Source organism: Pagrus major, chromosome 21 (assembly GCF_040436345.1).
Source record: "Pagrus major chromosome 21, Pma_NU_1.0".
Classification (NCBI taxonomy): Eukaryota; Metazoa; Chordata; class Actinopteri; order Spariformes; family Sparidae; genus Pagrus; species Pagrus major.
The window spans coordinates 28,965,179-28,987,895 of NC_133235.1; positions in this window are offsets into that span (position 1 = coordinate 28,965,179).

The window sequence follows — 22,717 nt, forward strand, 5'->3', positions numbered from 1 at the left end:
GCAACAACCTGACGGCGAGCAGGACGGTGGACGAGGCAGCCCTCGACTACGCCCAGTTCCTCACTGCTGTGAGGAGCCGCTGGCCGGAGGTAAGCATTTATTTATTTTAGGCATAGACACCTTGTTTATCTGCATAAATTTTTGAAATGGGAAAGAGAGGGGGTGTGACATGCAGCAAAGGGATTCCAACCAGGGTCCGCTGCGTATCTGGCATGAGCTTTAAACAATCGACTACCTGCGCGCAGTCGGTAAGCTTTTATTTCGTGTCTCGCTTGTCCTGTATTCTTAGTAGTTTAACAATAGAAGTACATTGACTACTCTAATAAGAGTAATTGTATGAGCTTTTTAAAAAATAATGTGTACTCAATGTGATTTGTGATTTTGAATGAAACTGTCAATTGGTGTTTTCTAACATTTTGTTCTCTGCAGGTCTTTGTGCTGGACTTCCCCCCTCGCCTGACGGAGGATGAGGAGCACCAGCGGGCCCTCCGTCAGGAGTACCACCGCGTGGCGGCTCGTATGGGTATGTAAAACTATCTCGTTAAATAAGAAAAAAAAATGTCCTTCCAAATGTCTGTGAGGAACATAAAGTCATAATACATGTGTGGATGTTGTAATGACTCACTTTTTTTTTTTCTTTTTTACATTTTAGGTGTGAGGTACTTCTCTGCTGAGGAGTACTTCCCTCGTACGCGCCTAGATCTGTGGAGCACAGACGGCGTAAGTACAATATCTACGTGTGATTGAAAAAGTCTAATTGTGTGATTTCTTGTGTGGTCAACACGAGCTATGCTTTTTAGAGTTGAACTTTGTCTGTAAATGGATTTGTCATGTCTGCAGGTTCACCTGAGCGACCGTGGAGGGATGGCCATCCTCGCCGAGCTGCTGTGGACCTCCACGGAGCAGTTCCTCGGGACACCGCCACCTCCTCCTCCTCCTCCCCCGGTGTCTCCTACCCCTTCGCAGCCGCTTAGGAAGGTTTCTCCTAAGCTGGTTGTGGAGGGAGAGGTAGGTGCTCCCGTGTCTCCTGACCCCTTCCAATGGAAGGTCGTTGGTCAGAGCACCAAGGTTAGTACGTTTTTTTTATTTCATTGTACTATCATTTGTGTTTACGTGTGTTTGTGTATATTATGGTCAACAGGTTAACAGTCGTACCTAAAAAGCACCCATTTAATCAAATATGTCCTGTGCTTTCCCACTCGCAGGTTCCCGATCAGGCCAGCGTGCCTCAGCAGCAGGTGACTAATTTTTCTCTTTTTTTCACAACGAGTTAACTGGTTAGCATTTAATAAACTTTGTGTATTTGACCACACAAGTATTCACGTGTCTTGTGTTTTGTTTTTTTTCCTCTTTCACAGGAGAAGGAGTCCTTTCTCCCACTGAACCCAATGTTGTTCAGTAGCGCGAACCTTCGTGCTATGGAGAAAGTGTCTCCTTCTCAGCTGTCTGACGTGGCGGGCGTCCTGTCTCCTCCGGCGCGCAAGAAGGTAAATGGTCTGACATCTCTTAGCTCTATTATAAAGTTTGTCCTCGTTCCCTACAGTTATTGGTGCTATGTTTTATTTGACGGTGCAGGTGGCCTCCCCAGCGGCAGCCAGGCGTCGTAGGACCGCGGACGGACGCCCCCCTCGCAGCCAGTCTCCTGCGAACAACGTAAGTTACACAACTGACACGCACTCTGTGTTTACACTTGAAACGGTGTCTTGGTGGAGACACAACTACATTGTTCCCTCTGTCTGAATTTTAATATATTTGTTCTCATGTGTCAACAGCTGGTTGGATCCCCTCCAGCCAGGCTGTCCCGGAGACTGGAGGACGACGCCCCCTCCAGCCCGGTTCCTCGGTCCAGGACCACGGACGGACCGCCCCCTCGCAGCCAGTCTCCTGCGAACAACGTACGTCACACAACTGACACGCACTCGCTGTTTACACTTGAAACGGTGTCTTGGTGGAGACATGACTACATTGTCCCCTCTGTCTGAATTTTAATATATTTGTTCTCATGTGTCAACAGCTGGTTGGATCTCCTCCAGCCAGGCTCTCCCGGAGACTGGAGGACGACGCCCCCTCCAGCCCGGTTCCTCGGTCCAGGACCACGGACGGACCGCCCCCCCGCACCCAAACTTCAGCGACCAACGTATGTTACTCTCTGACACAACGGACACAATCTCACACAGAACATACACTGAGATGTGTGAAGTTTAACATGTTTGTTCTCATGTGTCAATAGCTGCTTGGATCCCCTCCAGTCAGGTTGTCCTGTAGTTTGGGTGATCCGGCGACCCCCTGCTCCTCACCGGCTGCCAAGGTAAATATTATTCCTATTGAATGAAGTTCATAATGTCGTTAAAGTCTTCTTTTTACTGAATTGTTGTTGTTGTTATTTGTTCTCAGTTGGCCAGGATGAAGACCCATTCACCGGCTGGACCATCACACAGCCCTAAAGCTGCAGCCCATCCCTCTCCTCGCGCAGCGAAGGTATTGACTCGGCAACTGACACACACAACGTTGACTGTAAAATCAGCTGTAACTACATTACAGTGGTTCATTTAACATCTCTGACACCATTATCTTTCTCTGCAGTTGACAAATGTCAGTGAGTAATTGAAATAGATTTGGAAAACTTGCTGCGTTGTGTTGCCTCATGTCTAAATATTAACTGCTGTTTATGACTTGTCACAGAGCGTCTCATCACCCTCATCGACCTGCTGGCCCTGGATAATTGATGATGGACTCGCCACCGCTCATTCCCCTTCCAAACAGGTAAGGACATTTACATTCGGGTTTATCGTGGGCTCAATAAAGTGTTTGTTCGAGGGAAAAGTGTGGTTTTCTTTCATCTGAAATGCCAAAAAACTATTTAGGAAATGGAGAGAATTAATATGTTTATTATACAATTATTGTTAACAATAATAAAACTAAAAATAAAATTACAACCAAAATAACTGAACAAGTAGTTTGACACGATTTTATCAATTGTTTAAAGATGAACTCAAGTAAGGTTTTCTCCAAATTATTATCTTGGTGACTTAACATCTTGAAGTGTCAATGTGGTGAGTTAAAAATTTCAGTTGCTTTTTAACCCTTTTTAATGGTAAAACAAAAAAAACCCAACCCAAAACCAACCTGTTTGTGTGTATGTATGTATGTTCAATTTATCAGGAAAATTTGGTGGAAATAATATTGTATAATTGGATAGTTATTAATTTAATGTAAGCTGCAGAAGGTAAAATGATTTTAGTAACATTTCCTTAAATTGTCAGTATGCTATGAGTAGTATTTGAAACACTTAGTTACTACAACTAATATTAATGTTAAATAGGCTTATGATTATGCTAATAAGTAATCCTTTATGATATTGATTATAATTTATCTTGTATTTCAGGTGCCGGTTATTGCGACTGTTAGGGCCAGTCATAGTCAGAGTGACATTAGGTACAGGAAGTTCTCCAGGAACCACCAGTGTACCTGCATGTCCCTGACTTTTCTTGCGTTTCAAAACCAGGGCTGTCGGTTTAACACTGCTGCCCTCGATAGAGTGCTGGCAAAGGGAGATTCCCTTTACGTAGGTGTAAAGAGACAGCTGATCCGTACAAAAACATTCCGCAGTGACCATCTCACTGTGGAAGAACTGCCAAAACAAGTCCTGACTGACACAGAGGTATGTAGTGTCCACATGCCTGAGATCAGGTGTGGACTTTTGAAAGCTAGTGAAGGCCAGACTTGGTATCTGCCCCTAGCCACACAGTTAGAGTGTCTGTCAGGTGAAGTTAATCTGGCTTTAATCATAGTTAGTCCGGAGTGTATTGCAGTTTTCCGTGACCAATCAGGCAGGTATGGTGTGTTTGATTCACACTCGAGAAACGCGGTAGGCTTACCTTACCCCCACGGAACTGCAATTATGAGGACGTTCTCAGAAATTGGTGACTTGGCTGACCACCTGCACAAACTCTTTGCGAATCGCGGACCTTCTGCAAGTTACGAGTTTGTGCCGGTGTCATTTGAAGCCGTTGGTTCCAGAGAACGCCCTCAGGCATCTCCTGCGGACAACGTATCCAGGACAGCTCTCCCACCAGCAGCAGAGCCCGTCCTTAAGACGGCTCGAGCGCGACCACCAGAAGAGCCCGTCCTCAAGACGGCTCAAGCGCGACCAGCGGCGGAGCCCGTCCTCAAGACGGCTCGAGCGCGACCAGCGGCGGAGCCCGTCCTCAAGACGGCTCGAGCGCGACCAGCGGCGGAGCCCGTCCTCAAGACGGCTCGAGCGCGACCAGCGGCGGAGCCCGTCCTCAAGACGGCTCGAGCGCGACCAGCGGCGGAGCCCGTCCTCAAGACGGCTCGAGCGCGACCAGCGGCGGAGCCCGTCCTCAAGACGGCTCGAGCGCGACCAGCGGCGGAGCCCGTCCTCAAGACGGCTCGAGCGCGACCAGCGGCGGAGCCCGTCCTCAAGACGGCTCCTGCAGCAGCAGAGCGTGTCCTCAAGACCGCTCCTGCACCAGCAGCAACGGACTATTTAAAAAAGCTGCCAAAGCGTCAGCGAAGAAGAGCGACGCGGAAAGCCAGCAGAAAACACACGTCTGTCAACATGTCTGGTGAAGAAAAAAGGAAAAAATCGCAATATGAAAGGAAAAAATACAGCACCTGTCCGGAATTTAGAAGAAACAAACTCCAAGGACAACGGAGAAGATACGCCCAAGACGGTCTACCTCAGAAACAGCGGTCCTTCAGATGTTACAAAGACAAGAAAGTTCAAGACAAGAAGAAGGAAAAAGTCCTCCGAAGATACAGAGAAGATGCCACGTTCCGCGCCAGACAGAAGAAGGTCATGACTGACAGATACCAGTCAGATACAGCGTTTCGGAGCAGACACAAATTTGGCATGTCTCAGCGATACAACACAGATCAACGCTATAGCCAAAAGCTAAAGCAAAATTTAAATTTTAGATATCACAATGATCCGGAATTTAGACGTCGTTTCAATCAACGTTGCAACCGGCAGAGAAAAACCAAATTGGACACCAATGCTGCCTTTAGTGTGTTTTACAAGATGCACAGAGCGCTTAGAATCACTCGCAAATACAGAGAAATTGTGCGCCGCCGCCCCAAGCCCCTGATTGATCCGGTGATGGAAGTAGCCATAGCCGTCTTTCGTGAGTCCATTAGCCATGGACCCACATACATTTGTACGGTTTGTCACAGAGCCATGTTTCCTAATCAGGTCAAACAATGTAAAAGACAAAAATATAGGGAGCACGCAAAAGTGGCGGCAGCATGCTTAACGAGGAAATATGTTCACTTTTGCGACAGCGAGTGCTCTAGCCCTTGCTCTGTGACACAAGAGAGACTGCGTGAGTGGATATGCGAGACCTGTGACAGACACCTTGGCAGAGGACGCATACCACCCATGGCAGCCGCAAACAATTTAGAGTTGGCGCCCATCCCCACAGAATTGGCTACGCTTAATATGCTTGAGAGGCAGCTGATTTCCAAAATCCTTCCCTTTGCTAAAATTGTTGCTCTGCCAAAAGGCCAACAGAGAGCAGTCCACGGAGCTGTTGTGTGCGTTCCAGCAGAGGTCCAATCAATCGTCAACAGTCTCCCAAGGCCCAGAGCAGAAGCGCAGCTGCTTCAAGTCAAATTGAAAAGGCATATTAAGTACAAAGGTTACCAGCACTTCTACACCGTCGACATGAAGAATGTGCTGGCTGCCCTTGCAAAATTGAGAGAAACGCATTCAGAATACCAAAACGTGTTTATCGACGAGACTGCCACTTTTGAGGGTCTGCTCGAAGAGGACGAGCCGCGACAACGAGAGCAGCCCGGCATCCCAGACGACGACTGGGATGTAGATTTGGAGGAATTCTTTAGCAGTCAAAATGAACCGGCACCGTTCCAGGCAGCTGAGGAAGAGCTGAGACCGCAGCCCAGCTCAGAAGAGGAGCCCATCCCGGAGGACGACAGGGACGTACAATCGGATGATGTCTTTCGTATCGAGGAGGAGCCGAGACGGGAGCCCATCGGCGAAGAGGAGCCCGTCAGTGAAGAGGAGCCCAGCATCCCAGAGGACGACGTCGACGTAGATTTAGAGGAGATCTTTAAAATCGAAAACGAACCGGGACAGTCGGAGGCGGCCGACGAGGAAGAGGAAGAGGAAGAGGAGGAATTGAAACCAGGCCTCTCCCTGGACACTTGCATGCAGCCCCCCGACATTGCACAGGAAATCCTTTCCTACGGCGACGGCGTATTTAGCGTTGCCCCCGCGCAAGGCAACAAACCGGTCGGTTTTTTCAGCGTACCCAAATTAGAGGCCATGGCTTTTCCTGTGCAATTTCCGACAGGAGAGAACACGTTAGACGAAGCTAGAAGCGTCTCCCTGTCCCCGAGCCTTTATTTTAATTGTAGGCTCTTTGCTGCAGACGCGCGTTTTGCAAGTGACCAGAGTTACCTTTTCTTTGCGCAGTTTGTTACCGAGACACACCTCGCGACCAACAGTATGTCTATACAAATGCGCAAAGGAAAGTCCAAAACCAGAGACGGCCGTAGGATCAACAGCGTCATGCTCCAAGATAAGGACGAGGTCGAACGGCTCGTTATGAACCAAGACGCGACCAGGTTCATGCAGCCTCTTAGAGGCACTCCAGCCTATTGGAACAAAACCCTCAGAGACGTCCACGCGATGGTTCGTCAAATTGGAAAACCGACATTTTTCGCCACGTTCTCTGCTGCGGAGATGAGGTGGCCCGAGTTCATAGGGGCCATCACAGCTCAGCAGGGTGAACGACAACAACAACCATTTTCAGATTTGGATTGGAAAACAAAATGCGACATTCTGCGAAGTAACCCCGTCACAGTAATGCGCATGTTTGAAAAGAGAGTCGAAGCTCTCATGACAAACCTCATCCTGTCTCCCGCGCAGCCGATCGGCGAAGTAGACGACTATTTTTATCGCGTCGAGTTCCAAGCCAGGGGAAGCCCGCACATCCACATGCTGATTTGGATCAAAGATTCGCCTAAATTCGAAGACGCCTCCGATAGGGAAATTATGGAATTCATAGATCGGTACATCAGTTGCAAAATGCCCGACCCTGACGCAGATCCGGAACTCCACAGAATAGTGTCAGAGGTTCAGGTGCACAGCAGGAAACATTCAAAGTCCTGTAAGAAGGGTAATGTAGCCTGCAGGTTCGGCTTTCCAAAATTACCGATGGATAAAACGTTCATCACCAGGCCCCCCACCATCACTTGTTACCAAAGAGAAGATCAAGACGACGCAGACTTCGAAGCGGAACTAGCGGAGCAGAAAAAGGCCCTCGCCGACAAAAGGAAATTGGCTAAAGAAACGCTCCAACCAGTTAGAGATCTGCTTATGGATCCGGCCGCTTCGTTCAGCAGTTTGACAGACTTGCTTTGCCGGTGCAATTTGACCTACGACGATTACATGACCGCCGCGCAGCGCCTGGCAAACAACCATGTCGTGATGCTGAGGCGCCATCCAAACGATTGTTGGGTTAATGCCTACAATCCCGATTTGCTGAGAGCGTGGAACGCAAACATGGACATCCAATACGTCATAGACGACTATAGCTGCATCATGTACATGATGTCGTACGTGACCAAACCAGAACACGAGATGACGGAATTTCTCAACAACGTCATCAAAGACGTCAAGCAATCTGACGTCAATCAGCGCGACGAAATGAAGCAAATTATGCAAGCCTACGCCAAACACAGAGAGGTCAGCGCTCAAGAGGCCGTAGCTCGTACCTGCAGCTTACGCCTCAAGAAGTGCTCCCGATCCGTGGCCTTTATTCGGACCGACGAGGACGGCGTTAGAATGAGTCACCCCATGGGTAGACTAGAAAAAATGGACCCGCAGTCGGAGGACGTATGGATGTCGGGGTTGCCTGAGAAATACGTTAACAGACCTCGCGATCGAGAATTTGAAGGCATGTGCCTGGCCGAGTTTGTGTCGGAGTACAGGGTGCTCTACGGCCATCAAATAGAAAGCCCGAACGCAATTTTACTTTTAAACGATCAGGGATATATCCAAAAGAGAACCGTGGGAAAACCGTCGATCATTAGATTCACGCGCTTCTCTGAGGAAAAACATCCAGAAAAATTTTACAGACGGCTGCTGAAGCTTTATCTGCCACATCGATCCGACGCCGATCTGACAGATAACGCGCACCCCACTTACGAAGCCTTTTACAAGTGCGGCGAGAAGTGGGGTATGTCAGTAGAGCAAATAGTGGGGCGCAACAAAAAACGATACGAGGGCCAAGGGAAAAAATTGGACGCCGCGTTTCAACAGCTGGAGATGTGCGGTCCTCTCGTGAACGCTTGGAACTCTTTTGCGCCCGAAGTGGAAGTGGAGCGGCTGGAGTGCATGGCGGAATGTGAACCTCGCGATCGGGAGCATGACGGCGAAGACGTCCCGGAATTCGGCACTAGGCAGGACAAGGGGAGCTCCGTTCCTAAGATAGAAGCTCCAAAGTTGAGTCCCGACGTCGTCCTCAAAATGTTTCAGGGTCTCAACGAGACTCAGGCTTCCGTTTTCTACAGCGTTCGACAGTGGTGCTTTGAAATGGTCTGGGGCCACAGTCCAGAACCGTTTTATTACTTCCTGTCGGGAGGGGCTGGATGTGGCAAATCGCACGTCATTAAGTGCATTCACCACGAGGCAACGAGAATTCTGCGTGAGCTCCCGAGATTTCGGGACGACGCAGACATGTCCCAACCCGCGGTGCTGCTGACCGCGTTCACGGGTACGGCGGCATTTAACATATCTGGCAACACGTTGCACTCGCTTCTCAAATTGCCGAGGTCCTTGAAGCCACCTTATCAAGGTCTCGGAAATGCACTGGACGAGGTCAGAGCCACGCTGGCGAACGCTGAGATTCTCATCGTCGATGAGATATCCATGGTCTCCAAAGAGCTGTTCGCCTACGTTCATTGGCGATTTCAGCAGATCAGGGGTAATCGGAAGCCGTTCGGAGGCATGTCTGTCCTCGCCGTAGGTGACTTTTACCAACTGCCGCCACTTGGTAAAGCCAAGCCGCTGTGTGTGTACGAGGAGGCCGAGTTTGATCTCTGGAAGGATAACTTCAAAATGGTGACCCTGACGGAGATCATGCGCCAGAAAGACGATCGAGCTTTCGCCGAACTCCTGAACCGTCTCAGGGTGAAGCAAAAGCAAGATCCTTTGTCGGACGAAGACAGGCTCCTGCTTACACAGGCAGTGGCTGATAGTCAGCATTGTCCAGCACAGGGTCTCCACATCTTCGCCACAAACAAAGAAGTCGACCGTCACAACGCCGACATCGTGACTGCCTCCTACGGGAAGCGATTGGCATTGCAGCTCGCGATTTTAGAAAAGACCCCACAACTGGCTGCATGACGTTTGTGTCTGGGCAAATTAAAGGACACAAGCGGGACTTGCCCGACAACATAATGGCGGCTCAAGGAGTACGCGTTATGTTGATCCGAAATTTAGACGTGGAAGACGGCCTTGTGAACGGTACATTTGGAACCGTTTCGAACATTGTCACCGAAGACCCACAAGGCGTGAAGATGATCGGACTCCTGCTGGACAATCCTACGGCGGGACAGAGATTCCGCAAAAAAATGTTAGGTCCCTCAGATCGCTCGGTGTACATCGAGAGATCTGAGGAGAACCTAAGTAACCGCAAGGGGGTCGTTCGGCGCCAGTTCCCCCTCAGGTTAGCGTTCGCGTGTACGACGCACAAAGTTCAAGGAATGACCGTGCCCTCGGCCGTTGTGTGTCTGAAGCGCGTTTTCGAGCCCGGCATGGCGTACGTCGCTCTCAGCCGCACAACGTCGCTTCGAGGTCTCACCATCCTTGACTTTGATGAGAAAAAAATTTACGCTGACCCCAAGATCAAGACGGCTCTGGAAACCATGCCTCAAGCGTCTTTCCAGAGCTGTCGACCCTTGTTGACTCTGTTGAAATCTGTAAAGCAAACTCCAAAGGTTTTGACGATCGTCCACCACAACACCCAGGGTCTGCCGTGTCACATGGTGGACCTGAAATCGCATCACGAGCTCCGACAAGCTGACGTCCTCTGCCTCACGGAGACTCATTTGTCGGGCTCCTCTGTTGCTGACGATTTTCAATTGGAGGGCCACGCCGTGTTCACGCGTAGCAGGCGGCTGTCTTACAACACCTGCGTGAACATGGCCAAAAAAGAGGGAGGTGGAGTTGCCATGTACTGCAGAGACACCGTTCAAGCAGAGCCTCGCAGGTACATGCAACACGTCACTGATTTGGAGTTTGTTGTCCTTAAAGTTGAGGCTCCGGTCAAAGTGCTAATAGCGACTGTGTACAAACCGCCAAGTTTTCAACTGGGAATCTTTCTCCCAAACTTGGAAAAGCTCTTGGACTCATTGGAAATATCAGATCAGCAGCCCATCGTCGTTTGTGGCGATTTTAATGAGGACCTACTTTCAAAAGGCACCAAAACTATTCGAGATTGGTTTCAGTCCAGAGGCTACACTCAATTGGTAGTTGATTCGACGACCGAAAAGAACACGCTGATTGACCACATTTATATTTCGCGTCCCGATAAATGTCTTCAATCGGGTGTTCTCCAAACCTATTACAGTTACCACAGTCCAGTTTATTGCGTTTTGACTGACCAGTAGCCTCTCCAGCCGTAATGTCAAAGACCTGTTGTGCCACGTTTTACAGTGTACTTGTAATGTCAGCTAATTATCAATGTTAAATTATGCCTTCATCTGTTTAGTCTTGTTTAGTCTAATGTAATTGTTTTATATATCAGTGTTACAGTGGCGTGTCTTGGCTGGAAATACTTTATGTAAATGTCTTTTTATATATGTGTTTGTGTATTTATTTTAGAATGGGGTCAGCATTTTTTTCTCATAAGCTAAATTTGTAATTATTAAACTAATAATTATGTACTTGTAATTATGTATATTATGTACTGTAATGATGTATTTAATTTAATTATGCAATGTATTTTTTTTATTGTAGTTTTGTTTTTTGTTTTTTTTCTGCTGGGTTGTTGTCTCCACTATGTTGCAGGGAGGAAGCTGAAGATCCAGCTGAGATGCAGACCAAGCTGCATGTCTAACCAGGTCCATCACAAAGTAAGGGTCATTCTCTCTCTCTCTCTCTCTCTCTTCTTTTTTTTTAAAGTGATTCGCTTGCATCGAGTCATTTCACTCAATCATGATTTCTTTGTCTTTCTAGGATGATCCGGTGAGAAAGACCCCCAGAGGACTTCAGCAGATCTCTCTACAGCGAAGACAACAACCCAGAAGAAAAATAAGGGGAAGTAAGATTTGGTTAAATTCTCAACTTTCACTTCAGTCTTTGAAACCTGTAACCAATTTGTCTTTTAAATCTGACATTTACAGACAGCAGGAAGAAGACCTCCAGAGGACTGCAGCAACAATAAGGGAAGTAAAATTTTGATATATTCTCAACTTTCACTTCAGTCTTTGAAACCTGTAACCAATTTGTCTTTGAAATCTGACATTTACAGACACCGGGAAGAAGACCTCCAGAGGACTGCAGCAACAATCAGGGAAGTAAAATTTTGATATATTCTCAACTTTCACTTCAGTCTTTGAAACCTGTAACCAATTTGTCTTTGAAATCTGACATTTACAGACACCGGGAAGAAGACCTCCAGAGGACTGCAGCAACAATCAGGGAAGTAAAATTTTGATATATTCTCAACTTTCACTTCAGTCTTTGAAATCTGTAACTAATTTATGTCTTTTTAATCTGGCAACATTTATACAGACGGCAGGAAGAAGACCTCCAGAGGACTGCAGCAACAATCAGGGAAGTAAAATTTTGATATATTCTCAACTTTCACTTCAGTCTTTGAAATCTGTTACTAATTTATGTCTTTTAAATCTGCCAATATTTATACAGACAGCAGCAAGAAGACCTCCAGAGGACTGCAGCAACAATAAGGGGAAGTAACATTTCTTTAAATTCTCAACTTTCACTTCAGTCTTTGAAATCTGTTACTAATTTATGTCTTTTAAATCTGGCAACATTTATACAGACAGCAGCAAGAAGATCTCCAGAGGACTGCAGCAACAATAAGGGAAGTAACATTTCGGTAAATTCTCAACTTTCACTTCAGTCTTTGAAATCTGTTACTAATTTATGTCTTTTAAATCTGCCAATATTTATACAGACAGCAGCAAGAAGACCTCCAGTGGACTGCAGCAACAATAAGGGAAGTCAGATTTTTGTGAAATTCTCAACTTTCACTTTTATCACTCCAGGAAGAAGGCCTCCTCTGCTTTTTTTGAAAAAAAATAAATGTTATCTCTGTTACAAAATGACGGTGTATGTCTGTTTATTTATGTTCCAAGTTTAGTTTTAGTTTGTAACAAATGCCATAGATGAAGATGCTGAGAATGAATGGTAGGTGGTGAAATGAATACATTGTAGCATTGCATTGTAGTATAGTATCATAGCATTGGCAATCCTCATTTCTCATTGACAATGAATGGGGCTGTGTCGAAAAAAATGAAACTTTCTTTTTCAAAAATCAAATCATCAATGTACATGGGGTTCACACGCGCACACACACAGACATGCAGCGCAGCACATCCCACTCTCGCGATTTCCCAACGGGAAATTGTCTAGTTTAGTGTTACACTCGCTCTTTCTTCATCAGCACACACCAAACCCTGCAGAGCTCCATGCGGACTCCTGCTCCTCGTGGAGATTACAGATTTATACTCACATACTCTGTTGCATGCTGAGCGTCGAGGTGTAGTATCTGCATTGTTTCACACAAAGACACTTCCTGTAAGTACAGCTGAGATACACTTTTGCATGCAAAACTGCTCCCTTTCTCTCCTTACAAATTCAAATCACGCACCATAAGAATCAATCTTAAGATATTAAAATATTGACAGACGATTTCTTATCAAAAATAGCGAGACTGAAAACCAAATAATCACACTGCTTTGAAACACATGAAAGACGCAGCGAATACACACCCAAAGCCGACAGATCAACAATCCAGAATGTATGCAAATCGCTCACTATCGTGTATTATCTTGAAAAATATGCAAGCAGCAAACAGCTACCTGAATATTTCCCCAGATAAAGACGTGAGTTGATGTATAGTAAAGCCAGAGGGCGGTGGATAGTTTTCAGTAACAGCCCTGCAGAGAAAAGTAGAAAATTGGACCATTTTACTGGCAGAAAATGATGTGAGATTTTGTAGCAAATTGCGGCACCTTTATCACTTTAGCTCTGTGTTGCTGTGTGTATAAGCTAACCAGAGTTCATGCATGTGTACATACTGTGTGTTTTTTGCAACAGTGTCAGTGCTTTACATCCAGCAGGTCCATTCTGTGTGCAGGGGATCAGTTTACCAAATATTTAGTGAAGTTTTTAATGAATTATTTGCTTGTTCCTCAAAGGTTTTGTTTGAATTAATTCAGAATTCCTATAATTAGCGGCCCCGCAGGTACAATTTCTGAATGTTGGTGTGAAGTGACAAAGAAATATCGTGTTAATTATTTATTAGCAGGTGAATAATCTACTCATCTCTCACAATACTCTAATCTCTAATCCAATTTCAGATAATCACACCTTCAGCACATGGCGGGATCATCTCCCGAGTGAAATCAGACATATTCTCTTCTCAAATGCTTTTGCTACACTAGTTTCTTTCTTAATTATTTTGCATATTTTTAACAGGTCATTGATCTGTGATGCTTTTCTAAAAGCATGTTGTTCCATCATCACTGTAGAAACTGTTTCCCATCTAATTACAATAAAGCACAAATCTCTGGCAAAGGTGACTAATTAATCTTCAGTTTGATTTTAATCTGAGTGGTGCTTTTGACACCTTGGATCATAATACCGTTTGTTTATTTTTTTAATTTCTTACCTCCTTTAACAAAATCTTATCAGCTGGAATGGGACCATCATCCTCTGCAGCCTAATATGATTGTGGTGTTCCTCAAGGCTCCAGTCAAGGTCCAACACTTTTGGACTCGTTATGGACAAATGATCAAAATCGATACAGCAGAACCAAACCTGGCATCTACATTACCCACAATGCATCTTAACCACGGAGTGACATAACTGTAGGGAATTTAAGAGATTACATGCAGCTTCCACCGGAGCCACAAGAAGCTTTACTTTTCTCACATATAGTCCTCCTGAAGACCTGTAAACACACTTTAATGTGTAAAATGGGTGGCGTTACCCTTTAATTCTTACCACGACCTGTGTAACCATTCAGAGGAAACTGTAACTGCTGTATAAAAAAAGATAATGATGACTATGAATAGTATCTACTCCTGCACATATGTTTGCAACTGTATACAGTATTTCTGTACGTCTGTATGCGAGCGCCTGCCAGACTGTATTTGCATCTGAGTGCAGGTTTGCGGTCACGCCTGTCAGTACGCATCGGAGTGCTACATACGGCCATATATACATGTATGCACCTGATCGAATGTGGTAGTGGATGTGCATGTGTGTGTGTGAATATGTGCAGCTAACAAGCAAGGCAGCAGCTGACAGAAAACATTATTCAAATGGTGCTTATCCCCCTCTGACTGCTAAAAACCTGACATTTATCTGCAACATGAGCCACTGCTGGAAGCTGTAACACACACACATACTGACACACATGCTCGAAAACAGAGGATCTGGACCACAGTTTGCGCTCTCATTCCCAGAAGGCTCCTGTGGGATCTGACTCTGGACCTTTGCAAGGTGTTGTTATTGTTCCTCTCTTATTAATCAAATATTTAATTTGGTCTGATGCCAGATTATTGGCAGAGACAATGAAAAGAGATTTTTTTTTGTTGCGGAGCTTCCTGTCAAGGAGTGTCCTCCGTCCTTCCTATGTGTACTCTGTTGTTACTTCTGGGACTGAGCTCAAGGATTTTCGAGTGTTTGTTGAGTGCGCACACACACGTATCCACACACACACACACACACACACACACATTCTTCATTGCTTTCGCATGCAGAGCTACAAGGACAAATGGATTCAAAATTGAAGGGAAAATTGAAGCAGTAGTTCATATCAGCTCTGTGGGGATTATTTTGTGTGCGTACGAAATGCCAGTTTGCTGCTGGGTCACTTCGAATTTTTTGGAAATGAGCATGATGTTTTATACAATCTGTGTGAGGGAAATACATTTCACACTGCAGACATTTTTCTTATTTTACCACATACAGTTGCACAACTCAGATGCTGCATTACATGACCAGCACTGGTGTGAAATATCAAGTGTTTGACATCTGGTTCGGACTCCACCAGCTCCGCAGAATTACCTAGTTAGCATGTTAGCAGCTAAATGTTAACCGTCTCCTGTTTAGTGTTAAAGTACTCACTTTACTTTCTTGAACTTGCCTTTGTTGACTCAACCAATCAGTCTATATACTAAGGGAACCAAAACAATGAGCTAAAAGAAGCTACAGGAGGTTAAAATGGTTTTAAATTGGTGGTTTCCCACCATACAGGGTACAAGAGTACTATTGCATATGTGATGTCCTATAGGGAGTTGCACAAAGTCTAGTAATTTGCCTCAAGTGATGTCACTTAAGTCTTAGTTGGTGCTGGAGACGAGTCTGAAATGTTATTAATGACGAGTCACCTTTTACTTTTGGTTGAACATGGGACTTAAACCCCAGTTTCCTGTCTGACAGTCCTGCGTCTGTCTTGTTCATTGATCGGCGGTGATCTCTAGTGGCTGTAGTGATTATTACAGCAGCAAAGGAGGAAGTTAGGTGTCATAAACAAAGTTTGGGTGAATGTTTGGGTCGAAAAAATACAGGACTTTCCCCCAGTAGGCTGTTGTTTGTGTCCCATGTGAAACCAAAAGTTAATGGTGATGAATTTTTACCTCATAACTTAATAATGTAACTTACACATACCTAACATATGTATGTACATAAGTTAACCCAAAACCACATTGTTTTCCTAACCTAACCAAGTACGCTGTAAATTATTAAAAACTGACTTTACTTTAAAGAAGTCAGCAAAAGTAGATTAATCATTTTAAGTAGTTAAAGCTTTTCAGCTCTTAAAACTTACATTTAACAGTCTACTTTACTCAATCAGGGTAATCGGTTTCCTCGTTTTAAGATCACCTTGTCAGATTTTAGTGTCTCGGTGCCTAAACCAAACTGCGACTGTGTGATGAAGATCCCGTATGACGTTACTGGCAATCGACCTATTCTTCTGAATTGATATGAGAATTTGCGTTTGACGTATTGGGAGTGAAGACGGGCTGTTTTTATACTAGTTTCCTTGATATTATATTTGGCTGAATATGTCATAAATCAAGAGCGAGGAAATAACTTTTCACACATTTGTGTTTGTGCCTTGTTCACATATTTGTTGAGCCTGCTACATGATGCACCTTACACGGCCTCAGTCTGTTGAGATACAACAAATACCACACATTCATCTTTTTGCACAGGCTGTGAAGCAATAATAGCTTTTTTTTTGTAACACTGATTAAGTGTTTTAGTGTGGGTTTTCCCTTTAATGCTCGCTGAATGAATGTGATGAATGTAGGATAGATGAAGATGAAGGATGACGACAGACGATGATGGATGGAGCTTTGGGGAGAGGGCGGTGTAACCAGGGCAGGACGGTAGCAGAGAAGCTACTCGACAGCTGAACGTTTAAATCATTTATGTTTTTACGGTTTTTGAACAACAGCTCTTACTGAAGAAAAACACAATTGTTTCAGATTTTATTATCAGATTTATGTATTTATTTATGATGTTGCAAAGTATCTCCGGTTCACATCTGGACAACATGCTTCCCCTTTGCAACTGATTCAGAAATCATTTGTGTGACAAGACCACACACACGATCTGCTGCTGCTGCTGCTGCTATGCTCACCACTGTTCAATACCCGTGAAGAATGTTATCTATTCTTATCTATTCATAACTGAAAGGCAACGCTGAGGCACCCAGTCAAGGTTGAGGGGATTCCTCCTCCCTCCACACACACAGTGGAACGGGCCAAAACAAAAGATTCGGGTTGTAAACAGAGTGGAAGCAGCTGACTGTGAGGAACGGCTTTCTGTTTGTGTGTGTGTCCTTTTTTGAATGAATGAAAGCATGAAAGTGGAAATGGACCATGTGTATTCCTGTGTGCTCAGGCGAGAGGACAAATAATTGAATGTTAGGACAGAAATGGAGACAGCTTGACATTGTTTTATGTGCAAATATACAGTAAATGTACACCATTAGCATTGGTAATACAAAAGGAGCTAAATGAAAACGTTGTAAAACATATTTTTGATTGGGTAATGAATCGTCAAGATTTTTTCTCGCCTGGGCAATATGTCAGGTATTTGTGTCGATCAGTCGATCAACAGATAATTAAGTGGCATCAAGTGTGATAATAACACAAAAATAAGATTTAAGTCAGATTTTCAAACGCGAAGCTTTGCATATTTTAATCATTTATACCTTCTGATTTTAGACAAAACAAACTGTTTATAAACCTCACCTTGGGATCAGGGAGATCATAACTAGTGTTGGACAATATGAAAATTTGCTGTCACGGTAATCCTTGTGATTCATAATATCATTACAATAACCATCAAAATATGCTTAAAACATTAGGAGTTAATATTTCTGCAAACCACAGACACGTCCGAGGTTGACTTTTGTACCAAACGTGGCAAATCATGTTCACATTATATGCTTATTATCTGTAGCAGCAGGAGGTGGAGGGGAGGGGTGGTGGTGGTGTTGTTACATCCAACTGCCAAATGGCCGACTGGAGTTTGAGTCACACCACTGGATATTTTTCAGGACACCAGGAGATATTTCCATCCGTTTCTTAATGGAAACTAAAACCAGTGATTTTTCACAGGAGGTCGGATCATCTCCATCTGTGATCGTGGTGACCAAAATGGGTATTTTTAAGCCGAACCGTGATGTTTTCCAAACCCTAACCCCATGTTTTTTTCTGTTTAAATCTAATAAGCACAGCATTGTGACGAGAGAAATGGAAAATCCAGCCTAAACAAACGGAAAGTTGCACCATAAACATTTACTCTGGTGGTTGCGTTGCCTATAAAATGGCACTAAAACATACTGAAATCACTTGATGTTACGTTTTTTTCAAGATACTAATATTATTTTTTATTCCTTCCAAGATCAGACTCACTTTTTTTAGTGAGCATGCTTCCTAGTGAAAAACAAACGGTGGTCAAGGAGATGGAGGTGGAAACGGGGAGCTGTTGGCAGATACCTTCCTCCAACAGGCTCTGCAGGTGGACACCTCCATCTCCCTGTTGATCTTTAGTTTGGATTTAGCAATTTCCACTTTATTTCTGCTATTTAATATATATATAAATATATATATATACTCATGTACATGGACATATTCCACCAAATTCAACAATAGGGTAAAGAAAATGTATTTGCAGTTCGACGTATGTGCACACAAGAGACACTGAAAGAAAGAAACAGTGCATGTGTGAATGGCAAAGGATGCCTGTGTGTGTGTGTGTGTGTGTGTGTGTGTGTGTGTGTGTGTGTGTGTGTGTGTGTGTGTGTGTGTGTGTGTGACCTGGGTTCAGCAGATCAGGTCCTCCCCTGGCTTTGTTCTGCTGCCATACAGTGTTCCAGTCAAAAACCTCTGGTCTTTACAGCGTCCACAGTCAATATTGACATCTCTAATGGAACCAGAGGCTGACCCGAGCTGCACCCAGTTTCCTCCCATGGTCGGTGTGACACACTCTGTAAGAGACAGTTTGGACTCTGGACCAACCTCTGAAGTCACCATTACACTCCATTTAATTACGACCCAACTTACACTGCAGGAAATGTCTCTGCATTAAATCCAAACTCGTTCGGTCATCCGGTATTTTAGCCAATAATAACAAGAGCCTGCAGCGCAGTATTGAAAAATGTGTTTGAGGTCATTTGGAAACAGTGATAGCACTTAATGATTCATCCACTAAAGACCAGTGACAAGTCTTTCCTTCAACTACAAAATTTTCCAGACAATACGTCTGCTTGTTATGATTCTTTAATAACTAAAGTTAAGGGACACTTATCAAAAGGAGTTTCAAATATTGCAATTGGTATTCGTCACAGAAATCGAGGCCGGCACTGAGTCATGAAGTGACTCACACTTGATAACATTGCTTCCAGTTGAAAATGTACTCATTAAATATACTCACAGCAGTCCGCAACACCTGTGGAGTGATTCACCATGAAGCTATTCATCGTTTAATACCTGCTGGATAATGTAAGAACTGGCTCTGACAATATTTCACTTATCAATAACTTTGTCAAGATATACCACCAGTTTTATTTCAATACTCTTAGCTCAAATGTACAGTCTTTAGGCTAAATTTTTTAATTATATGTTGAGGCAACGCTTTGCTTATATCCTGGTTAGGTTTAGGCACAGAAACCACTTAGTTAGGGTTGGAAAAAAGATCATGTCTTCACTTACCTGGTTCAGTCATGACATGGCTGGAAAATGTCCTGACATCTCATCAAAAATATACAGCTTGTTACCAAAATTATGGCTGGAAAATGTCCCAACAAGTCATTAAAAAAATAAGTGTTTTCACGCTTACAAATGTTGAAACAACGTCTCAAACACTGGTCTCTGGCTGGAACGCCTTCGCCATCCAATCCTATTCCTGATGAAAAAGTCAACTCATATACATGTAATCTAAACCTGATGTGACGCCTATTGTAGAAATGTTGATATGATACGTACGGCACATACAAATTTTGCAGAAATGTTTAATGCCACCATTTTATTCTGGCGACAAACTACCAAACCTCCAACTTCAGTTTTGACTTAATTGAGCGTGAAGCGAATTTTTCTGTACAATTAGGTATCAAAACAAACACCTCAAGTTTGATCACTTTTGGTTTCACCTCTAAAGGAGTGATATTGCTCCCTCCATACTACTAATACCTAATTTTGAACTAGTTGGAGCATTTCGAACAAACTTAAGACTTAAAGTGTAAAAACTGAAGTTGGCATGTCATATTCTGCAGATCGAAGACTAGAAAACCACTCATGTTCCTGCCTTTATAAACCTTTTCGTAGTGATGTTGCCACGTCCACAGTCCAATTAACTTGTTTGTGAATCATAAGAGTAATAATCGTTGCACAGGGTCTGATAAAATCTAACACTACACTGTGAATAAGGTCTTACAGGGCTTGTCTCAGACAACCAGTCTGGTCAAGTGTACTGCAAATATGTCATCAATCAAACCGTGTCATATCCATCACATCAGGCTTGACAACAACAACACTGAACCCAATGCAATTTTTAATAAAAGGTCAATCCCGGTTCAGTGTCGACTTGGCTCCTCAGTCCACTCCCCAAATGACTCGAGGTGCTCTTGATTTAAAGCCGGCTCAACCTGCCAGGTGCCTAAATATCCTAAGAAAGTGGCCACATGACTGCCTGGGTAAGATAAATCAAGCAGCACTCAAGAGCTCCCACTTCACTGCTACCTCTCTCCCTCTGCTGGACTCCATCCCTGAGTCTGTCCATCCTCATCTTCCTCTCCTACCTTCCACTCTGTCACTGTCCATATTCCTCTCTATCTCCTCCCTTTCACATTCTCCATGTATGCCCACTCTCACCCTTTTGTATTTCCTCCCCTCTTCTCTTTTCAACCCACTCCTTTTCTATTTATCTCATCCTCACAGCTGGTGTCCATTCATCCTGAATCACTGCCTAAGTGCAGCGTAGAAGGAGGACAACAAAATGAAATAAAAAATCAAGACAGCATGAAAACAACTGGCATCACGCTGCCTCTCCAGATGATATCGGCTTTTATCTGTGAAAGGAAGCATTAAAAATCCACTGACTCCTCACCCCTCGCTCCTCCCGCCCTCCCTCCCTCACCCCCTCCCACATGTATTTCTCTGTGAAATTTCTGTTTCTATTATAAGATTTTCATTTTCACAATGAGCGAGAGGTAATCACCTATCATATTTCCTGCTTGCATTCTTCACCAGCAGTGTATTTTAAGCTGCGTCGCCTGCTGTTGATTCTCTTCTCGTTTCTACTTTTCCATTTCTTTGTTGACGTGACTGTTTAACCGAAATAAAACAAAACAACGAGCGACGGCATTGAGGGAAATTATTTTAAGTAGGTAATAAGTTATTTATTTCAAATGTAGGCAACAAGCTTGAACAGAATTTCTTGTGCCGTCACATTTTCTGCCAACAAATCTCGTTTTTTTTAAGCAACATTACACAAGAGGATGCGCTTTATTGTCATTATCAACACGACAGTGATGCGATCAGGACTGACCCCCAAATTCCACCTGACCCGTGTTCGGTCCGTGCCCGAGTCCACCCTTCTTCTAATAATAAACACTAACCTTTTGTCTGTTTTTTGTTGCGTTAATAACACATACATGTATGATTCTGTAATTACCACAGGAACACCGCTGTCTTGCTACTCAAGCTATCCGGCAGTGATGCGCCATGCTGCACTCAAAAGGGGGCTGGTGGGTGTTGACAGACGACAGCAATTTACCACTGTTGAAATGCACATGAAAGCCACACTCATTTATGTATTATAGTAGTCCATATAGTACATAGTAGACTGAAATTAAGCAACATCTGATGAAAACAACACAATCATATGCTTTTTACAAATACAAAGAAAGGACAAGAAAGTCTTAAAAAATGGCAGACAAACTGCACTGATTGGTAAAATTGCGAGAACAGAGAGGTTGAGCAGATATTGCATACAAAATTTCTTCGATTGGAAAAACTACACTCGACCTGCAGATCTCCGGTTTGAAATGAAAACCTGCAGACTGTTGCCTCTGAATGGCACACGCTGGATCCACCAGTAAATCAAAAAAGCTTGACAAATTAAATTAAGCTGCTAGTCACCACAGTAAAGTGATCTCATTTCTGCGTTGTGTCATCCTGTTAATGTTGAGAATACAATAATGTACAATAGGTAATCACTGTTTCTCTCTCTACACCTGATGAAGCTGCTCGTCCAAATGGCCCCTCAGTCCTTTGGAGGGATGTTTCACGGATGACTTCACCGGCTCTTGGAGCTGTTGCCGCCTGCCACCAAAGAAACAGTTCAAATGTGGGATGCACACAATGCAGTGAGCGATAAACTCGAGCCAATTATTATCTTTGTTTCTCTGCCTCAGGGGCCCCAGTGGGCCTGCCCGACCTGGGAGCAGAGATGGGCGATGGGTGGAAGTGAGTATATGGTGATGTGTGTGTGTGTGTGTGTGTGTGTGTGTGTGTGTGTGTGTGTGTGTGTGTGTGTGTGTGTGTGTGTGTGTTGGTCGAGGAGGGGGTTGTTGGGAGCACACAAGAGCAGAGAATCAAACGCCCCTGGGAAAAAATCAGCTGCCCGGCGCTCCAGTCACCATAAAAACATCATGAAGCGAGGCCCTGGCTTCTCTTTTTCTTTTTTCTATTTCCATAAGAGCCGGCTGGCTATTAACTATTAAGAGGGCCAAGCCGCTGAGCAGACCGTTGTCATAGAAATGAGCAATAAAGGAGTCTGGGAGAATGAGTCCTCTGGGGGGGGGGAGTGCAAGCGAGGTTGTGCTCAAGGTCATGTCTGCGCTGACCCCCACGGCCTTGTTACAATATATATGACCCATTTATGTCTCCATCCACTGTTGCAGCTGACCTTGGTGTTTACGAGCCCGCCGCGGCAGAAAAGGCCATCATACAA